Genomic DNA, 8,043 nt, shown 5'->3' with positions numbered 1-8,043 from the left:
TATGAGGACCCAGGAGAAGCCTGAGCACTGCTAGGTGTGGCTCTAAAACAAAACCAAAACAAAACAAAAATTACTGGGCCTGAGCCATAGCCAAGTAGGGCAGTTTGCCTTGAGAGATACTGAACCAGGTTTGAACTCAGCATCCTTGATGGTCCTCCAAGCCTGCCTAGAGTGATCTTTGAGCACAGAGAGCCCTGAGAATCACTGAATGTGGCCCCAAAGAGTTTTATCAAAATCTATAGGATATTTTACTTTTAATTTTGTTTGAGGTGGCAATCTGGCAGTGCTTGGGGGTTACTCCTAGCTCTTTGTAGAGGCACAATGCCTTGCAGATCAAACTGGGCCTCCTGCAAAGTATGCACTCAACCCATTGAGCCACCTGCAGGGGGGGGCCACATTGACTATCTTCAAGCCCATCTGATCCTTCTACTTTGAATGCTGGGTTCTTTCCTCTTCCCCTCCCGCTTCTGGCTTCCCCCTTTCCCTCCCAACCCCTCACTTCAATTTGCTTCTTTCTGGGGAAACATTCCCTTCCATCTCTGGTTTGATACTGCTTCTCTGGAAGTCCTCTCTCTCCTCTTTCCTACCCCAAACTCCTTCATGGCCCAATGAGTACCTCTTCTCGGTGGCTGCCTCTTTATTTGAACTGTGTACATTGTGCAGGAAATGGGCATGAACTGTCTCTAGTCTGGAAACCAGGAATCATATAATCTTCCTCAAGTATGAATCCTCAGGGTCTAAGATACAGCTTGTCATGGAGTATGTGACCATTGCATGCTACAAAAGGGTAGAAAAGAAAGAGGATGGAAGGCAAGGGCAGAAAAAGAATGGAAGGGAAGAAGAAAAGGAAGAAGGAGGGAGAAAGGAAAAGACAAGAGATGGAGAAGAAAGAATGGAAGAGGAAGGAAGGAACAAAGAAGGGTAAGAGAAGGAGAGAGAGATTAGACAATTACCAATGGCAACACACTCAGAGCTACTGTCAACAACTGTAAGATGATAAAATGTGCCAGTGGAAAAGGGGCCGAGTAATAATGGTGGGGGGATACTGACATCCTGGGATGGGGATGGGCTCTAAGGGCTCTGCAAGAATAAAACAATAATATTAATGTGATGCTAAACCAAAACAAAAACAACTGATTAATTTTTGGGCCACACCTGGCTCTGTGCTCAGGAATCACTCCTGGTGGGCTCAAGGGATCCTATGAGATGCCAAGGATTGAATCCAGGTTGGCCACATGCAAGGCAAGTGCCCTACCTGCTGTGCTATCACTCCGGCCTCTGACTTTTTTAATTTAAAGTGAAGGGCCAGGGGTAGGAGCGATGGTGCACGCAGTAGGGCATTTGTCTTACATGCGCTAACCTAGGAGGGACCACGGTTTGATTCCCCAGAATCCCATATGGTCCCCCAAACCAGAGGTGATTTCTGAGCACATAGCCAAGAGTAACCCCTGAGCATCACCGGATGTGGCCCAAAAACCAAAACATAAATAAATAAATAAATAAATAAATAAATAAATAAATAAATAAATAAATAAATAAAATAAAGTCAAGGGCCAGAGAGATAAAAGAGCAGGTAGGGTGCTTGTATGTCTCCAACTTGGGTTAGATGCTGGGCATTCCATATAGCCCTGATAAGAATAATCCCTGAGTATAGAGCCAGGAGTAAGACTTAAGCACAGGTGTGGCTCAAAAATAAACAAACATTTTTGTTGCTTTTTGGGCTACACTTGGTGGTACTCAGGAGTTATTCCTGGCTCTACACTCAAATCTTTTTTGGGATGCTGGGAATCGAACCTGGGTCAATTGTATGTAAAGCAAATGCTTACTGTTGTGCTATCTCTCCTGCCCCTATATAAACATTTAACTTATAATGTAGGAAGGATTTGGGTCACACCCAGCTATATCTGGATTACTCTTGGCCCCTATATGAAAATCTTAAAAAAAATGAAACCTCTGTATGTGCATTATTCAATGTGGGGGACTTCTGGAATAACACACTTTGAACTCACAAAGATAAGATAAAATAAAAGCTAATAAAGAAAAAGTACTGTAATTGGAGAGGTAATATAATAGGCAGGGCATGTACCTGCACTCAACTGGCCAGGTTTCTAATTTCAGCACCCCACACTGAGTGTGTGGACATCACAACTGTGTGTGCGACCTGATCATCACAGCAAGATCAACAGAGGAAGAAGAGGAGATTGAAACAAACAAAGCCTTAATTACACTGAACACCAGATTCCTCAACCATTCTCGTGAAATTCATTCTTTTATTGTGGATATTGTTTGGGTCACACCTAGCTAAACGGCCTTGGAGGTCACCACAGAGGTGCTTGGAAGACCAAGCAATAGAAGAATTTTCACCCAGGGGCTAACATCTGCTAGACAAGTATGCTGCCACCCAGCCACTTGCCTGGTCCATGCAATGTAAGGGAACATTTTTGAGGAATGAAGAAAGAGAGAAAGGGTAAGAGAAGAATGAAACAGCGTGGAGAAGAGAGAATAAGTTCAAAAAAGGTAAGCTTTGATCACAATGGTTTCTTCTTCCCCGTTAGTGTGTTCAAAATAGTTCCTTTTTTGGGTGATAGAGCAACATTACAGTGGGTAAGAAACTTGCCTTGCACATAACCAGTCAGGGTTGAATTCCAGTACCCCATATGGTGGCCACAGGTCTCCACGAGTAATTCCTGAGCACAAAGACAGAAGTAAACCCTGAGCACAGATGAGTGTGGCCCCCAAATTAAAGCAGCTTCTTTTAACCAAAAACCAAATCAATACATAAAGAGTAAATGTGACAGTAAATATGGCTCCACGGTAAAGTGTTTGCCTTGCCTTGCATGTGTGAAGTCCTAGGTTCAAATCCTGACACAAAAACAAAAAGAAGAACAAAACACCAAAAGCTAATTTTACCTGCACTCCAAGGTCTGATCAATGAGATCAGATTTATTTTAACATAATCAAGAAAACAAATCTAGGGGCTGGAGTGGTAGCACAGAGGTAGGGCATTTGTCTTGCATGCGGCTGACCCAGAACAGATGTGGGTTCAATCTCCGGCATCCCATATGGTCCCCAGAGCCAAAGGCGATTTCTGAGAGCAGAGCCAAGAGTAACTTGTGAGCGCTGCTGGGTGTGGCCCAAAGACTAAAAAAAAAGGATAATAAACAAGTCTATTGTCAAAGTGTTTCTTAGATTATTGAGGAGCTGTTACAGTCTAGTGTTTTTTTTTTTTGTTTGCTTGTTTTTGCTTGGTTTGGTTTTGTTTTTGTTTTTTGGCCCACATTTAAATATGAATATGCAAATGGATGGATTAAACCAGTGCTTAGTAAACTAACTAGCTCACCACCAGCCCTGTTCTGCAAGGTCTTGTCCATGATAGACCTTTCTATCAGCCATTTTGCTTTTTAATATAGTTCCAAAGCCTTTCCCAACTGTTAATATTTTATTTTATTATTTATGTTTTTTGGGCCACACCAAGTGACGCTCAGAGGTTACTCCTGGTTATGCACTCAAAATTGTTCCTGGCTTGAGGGCCATATGGGACACCAGGTGATCGAACCATAGTCTGTCCTAGGATAGCACGAGCAAGGCAAATGCCTTGCACCACCACTCTGGCCCACTAACTGTTAATATTTTAGCTCTTCTACTTCACTGTGACATTTTATAAGTAAATTTGCCTCTAAGCCTCACGTATTAGGCCAGTAGTCCCTTTAATGTTCTCTTATGAAACTTCTTTTCCTAAAGAAAAATACAGTTCTACAAGAGCCCAGGGATTACTTACTGGTTGTTAGCAAAGTATCCCAAGAAACAGTCATATTCAAAATGGCCTCCTTCCATTCCCCTTGCCAGTATCTTGACTTCCTAGCCTTTAGAAGCCTCTAGACTCTTCTAAAAATTGTGGTGATTTGCTATTATGAAGCTAGCATAGCTACTTTGAGCTGAAAAAGTCTGTGAACATTCATGTAAGTCAAATGCTATTGTGCCCAGAAATGTTAACTGAAAAAAGAGATGAATTGAGAAATATTAGACTCAAAGAATCAGAGAAAAAAGGAAGAAATAAAATAAAGATTACAATCACCTCACCTCCTTTCCTTTATAATTTTATGTTTTGGATATCAAAACATCATTAAATTTAATTTGCTAAATCTTGTTAAGCATTAGATGGATGTTGGATAGGCTTTAATAGGAAATTTGAGGCTTTATTAAATCCCTTTGTTACTATGAAGTCAATAGAAGTTTATAGCTCTCTGGGGTGACTCTTTGTGGCATGTTAAGAATTGTGATACTGGGGCCGGAGAGATAGCATGGAGGTAAAGTGTTTGCCTTTCATGCAGGAGGTCATCGGTTCGAATCCCGGCATCCCATATGGTCCCCCGTGCCTGCCAGGAGCAATTTCTGAGCCTGGAGCCAGGAATAACCCCTGAGCACTGCCTGGTGTGACCCAAAAACCAAAAAAAAAAAAACCAAAAAAAAAAAGAATTGTGATACTATGGAAACTACCTAGGAAGGAAACATGATTTTCTAATGACAGTATAGTGGTAGGTTTGCTTGGTGAAATGATTTGTGTCCTTACTTGGACAAAACACAGTGGGAATTATCTATTCCCCAAAAAGAGAGAGATCAGATGAGATTGGGCATGTTTAGGGTGATATAGCTGTAGATTAAAAAACAGCATGGCATTGAAATAGAGATAGAACCCCCCTCAGATCAGTGGGATAGGTTTAAGTATTCAAAAATGTTTCCCAGACATATAATCGATTAATCTTTTTAATTTATAATTTTTATTTTAATCACAGTGGCTTACATATCGTACTCAGTAATATTTTAAGTAACAATCGATTAATCTTTGATAAAGGGGCAAGAAATTCAAAGTGGAACAGGGGAAGCCTTTTCACAAGTGGTTTTGGGATAACTGGTCAGCCACATGCAAAAAAGCGAACTCAAACCTCCATCTAACACCATGCACAAAGGTCAAATCCAAATGGATTAAAGACCTTGATATCATACCTGAAACCATAAGGCACAACACGTAGGTAAAACACTTCATGAGACTTGAGACTTCTTCAAGGAGGAAACAGCACTCTTCAACCAAGTGGAAGCAGAGATAAACAGATGGGACTATATTAAGCTGAGAAGCTTCTGTACCTCAAAGGAAATAGTGACTAAGATACAAAAGCCACCTACAGAATGGGAGAAACTACTCACCCAATACCCATCAGATAAGGGGCTAATAATATATAAGATATACAAGGTACTGACAGAACTTAAGAAGAAAAAAAATCTAACCCCATAAAAAATGAGGGGGAAAATAAACATTTTCTCAAAGAAGTAAAAATGGCCAAAAGACAGAAGATAAAATGCTCCACATCAAGACTATAGTTTCAGGGATCATTTCTATAGCATGTTACTAGAGAAGTTTCTCTGATAGTGTAGAAGAGCACCCGAAGCCACGAGGAGGAGCCAGAGCGTCCTCTCCTGAGCGTGAAGCCGGCTCTAGGTGTCGCTTCTGCGGCTGCCTCTTGCCATTGATGATCGTTCTCCCTTTTCTCCGAAAAGGGTAGAGGGAGAGGATGCAGTCTGAGTGATAAGAAAAAGAAAAAGAAAAAAAATGTGGGGCCGGAGAGATAGCATGGAGGTAAGGCGTTTGCCTTTCATGCAGAAAGTCATCGGTTCAAATCCCGGCGTCCCATATGGTCCCCCGTGCCTGCCAGGAGCAATTTCTGAGCATGGAGCCAGGAGTAACCCCTGAGCACTGCCGGGTGTGACCCAAAAACCACAAACAAACAAACAAACAAAAAAAAAAAAGAAAAAAAATGCTCCACATCACTAATCATCAAGGAAATGCAAACCAAAACAAAGAGGTACCATTTCACACTACAGAGACTGGCACACATCACAAAGAATAAGAACAATCAGTGCTGGCTGTTGGAGATGTGGAGAGAAAGTAACCCTCATTCACTGCTGGTGGGAATGCTGTCTAGTCCAGCCTTTATGGAAAACAATATGGGGATTCCTCAAAAAACTGGAAATTGAGCTCCCAGATGATCCAGCTATACCACTCCTAGGGATATACCCCACAGACACAAAAACACAATACAAAAATGCCTTCTGCACAACTATATTCATTTCAGTGCTATTTACAACAGCCAGAATCCGGAACCAAACCATTCCCAACAACGGACGAGTGGTTAAAGAAACTATGGTACATATACACAATGTAATATTATGCAGCTGTCAGGAGAGATTAAGTCATGGAATTTTCCCTTTTTTTTTTTTTGGTTTTTTTTGGGGGGGGGGGCACACCCGGCGGTGCTCAGGGGTTACTCCTGGCTGTCTGCTCAGAAATAGTTCCTGGCAGGCACGGGGGACCCTATGGGACACCGGGATTCGAACCAACCACCTTTGGTCCTGGATCGGCTGCTTGTAAGGCAAATGCCGCTGTGCTATCTCTCTGGGCCCATGGAATTTTCCTATACATGGATGGGCATGGAAACTATTATGCTTAGTGAAATAAGTCAGAGGGAGAAAGATAAACAGAATAATCTCACTCATCTGTGGATTTTATTTTATTTTTTTGGTTTTTGGGTCACACCCGACAGTGCTCAGGGGTTACTCCTGGCTCCATGCTCAGAAATCGCTCCTGGCAGGCTTGGGAGACCATATGGGATGCCAGGATTTGAACCAATGACCTTCTGCATGAAAGGCAAACACCTTACCTCCATGCTATCTCTCCGGCCCCTCATCTGTGGATTTTAAGAAAAATTAAAGACATACCCGGAGAGATAGCACAGCTGCATTTGCCTTGCAAGCAGCCGATCCAGGACCAAAGGTGGTTGGTTCGAATCTTGGTGTCCCATATGGTCCCCCGTGCCTGCCAGGGGCTATTTCTGAGCAGACAGCCAGGAGTAATCCCTGAGCACCGCCGGGTGTGGCCCCCCCAAAAAAAGAAAAATTAAAGACATTACTGTAATAATCCCCAGAGACAATAGAGATGAGGCTGAAGTCGGATCATGATATGAAGCTCACTACAAAGAATGGTGAGTGCAGTTAGAGAAATAACTACACTAACAACTATCATGACAATGATAATGAGTGAGAGAAGTAGAATGCCTGTCTGGAATACAGGCAGAGGATGGGGGAGGAGGGAGATGGGGTGCATTGGTGGTGTGAATGTTGCACTGCTGAAGGGGGATGCTCATTTTATGACTGAAACATAATTACAAATATGTTTGTAATCATGGTGCTTAAATAAAAATATTAGGGCCTGGAGAGATAGCACAGCGGCGTTTGCCTTGCAAGCAGCCGATCCAGGACCAAAGGTGGTTGGTTCGAATCCCGGTGTCCCATATGGTCCCCCGTGCCTGCCAGGGGCTATTTCTGAGCAGACAGCCAGGAGTCATCCCTGAGCACTGCCAGGTGTGACCCAAAAACCAAAAAAAAAAATTAAAAACAAACAAAAAAGAGCAAAAGAAATAGAAACTGTGATTATAAGCAGCTCAGAATCCAGTAGGTAAACTCAGGCAGGTACAAAGTTACAGAGAAGTATATTTTCAGTGAGAGATAGAGAGTAGGGCAATTGTTTTACTAAGCTCCTGACTGGTAGCCAGAGTACATAATATATCAGAGGAGAACTCCTGAAATGGGATATTGCCACCAACTTCAGTAAACACTGTCAATGAAAAAGGGGCGTTGTGAAGCCAAAGGGATCACCAATACTCTCTTTCCTTTGATAAAACATAGTGTGGTGTCAGGTCTTTTGCAAAAGAGCCAGTGTGTGGTGAGAGAATGTGGCCTTTGGGGGCTGAAGACAGTCACCCTGCCTCTCAATAGCTGTGTGAACTCAGGCAAGCTGGTTGACATCTCTAAAACCCTCTTTCTACTTAGGTATATGTTTTATTCCATAGATGATGTTGGGAAGATTAAAAGAGATCATGTTCATTCTTAGTGCTATACCTGGTCCATGATAAAAGTACAAGAAATATTAGTTCTTTTTCTCTTAGTCTTTTTTTCCTGCCTGTTTTCTTGTCTTTTTTGTAGGTTATACCT

At 42.3% G+C, this 8,043-nt stretch overlaps 1 non-coding gene across 1 annotated transcript; it reads left to right on the top strand.

The window, feature by feature from the left end:
• The first annotated feature begins 5,366 nt into the window (after positions 1–5,366).
• Positions 5,367–5,583, top strand: LOC126000052 (small nucleolar RNA U3). The gene has a single exon (XR_007492437.1). It is a non-coding gene; the product is annotated as a small nucleolar RNA U3 (small nucleolar RNA).
• Positions 5,584–8,043: the final 2,460 nt, after the last annotated feature.

Source organism: Suncus etruscus, chromosome X (genome assembly GCF_024139225.1).
Source record: "Suncus etruscus isolate mSunEtr1 chromosome X, mSunEtr1.pri.cur, whole genome shotgun sequence".
Taxonomy (NCBI): domain Eukaryota; kingdom Metazoa; phylum Chordata; class Mammalia; order Eulipotyphla; family Soricidae; genus Suncus; species Suncus etruscus.
This window is presented reverse-complemented; position numbering and strand designations above follow the sequence as displayed.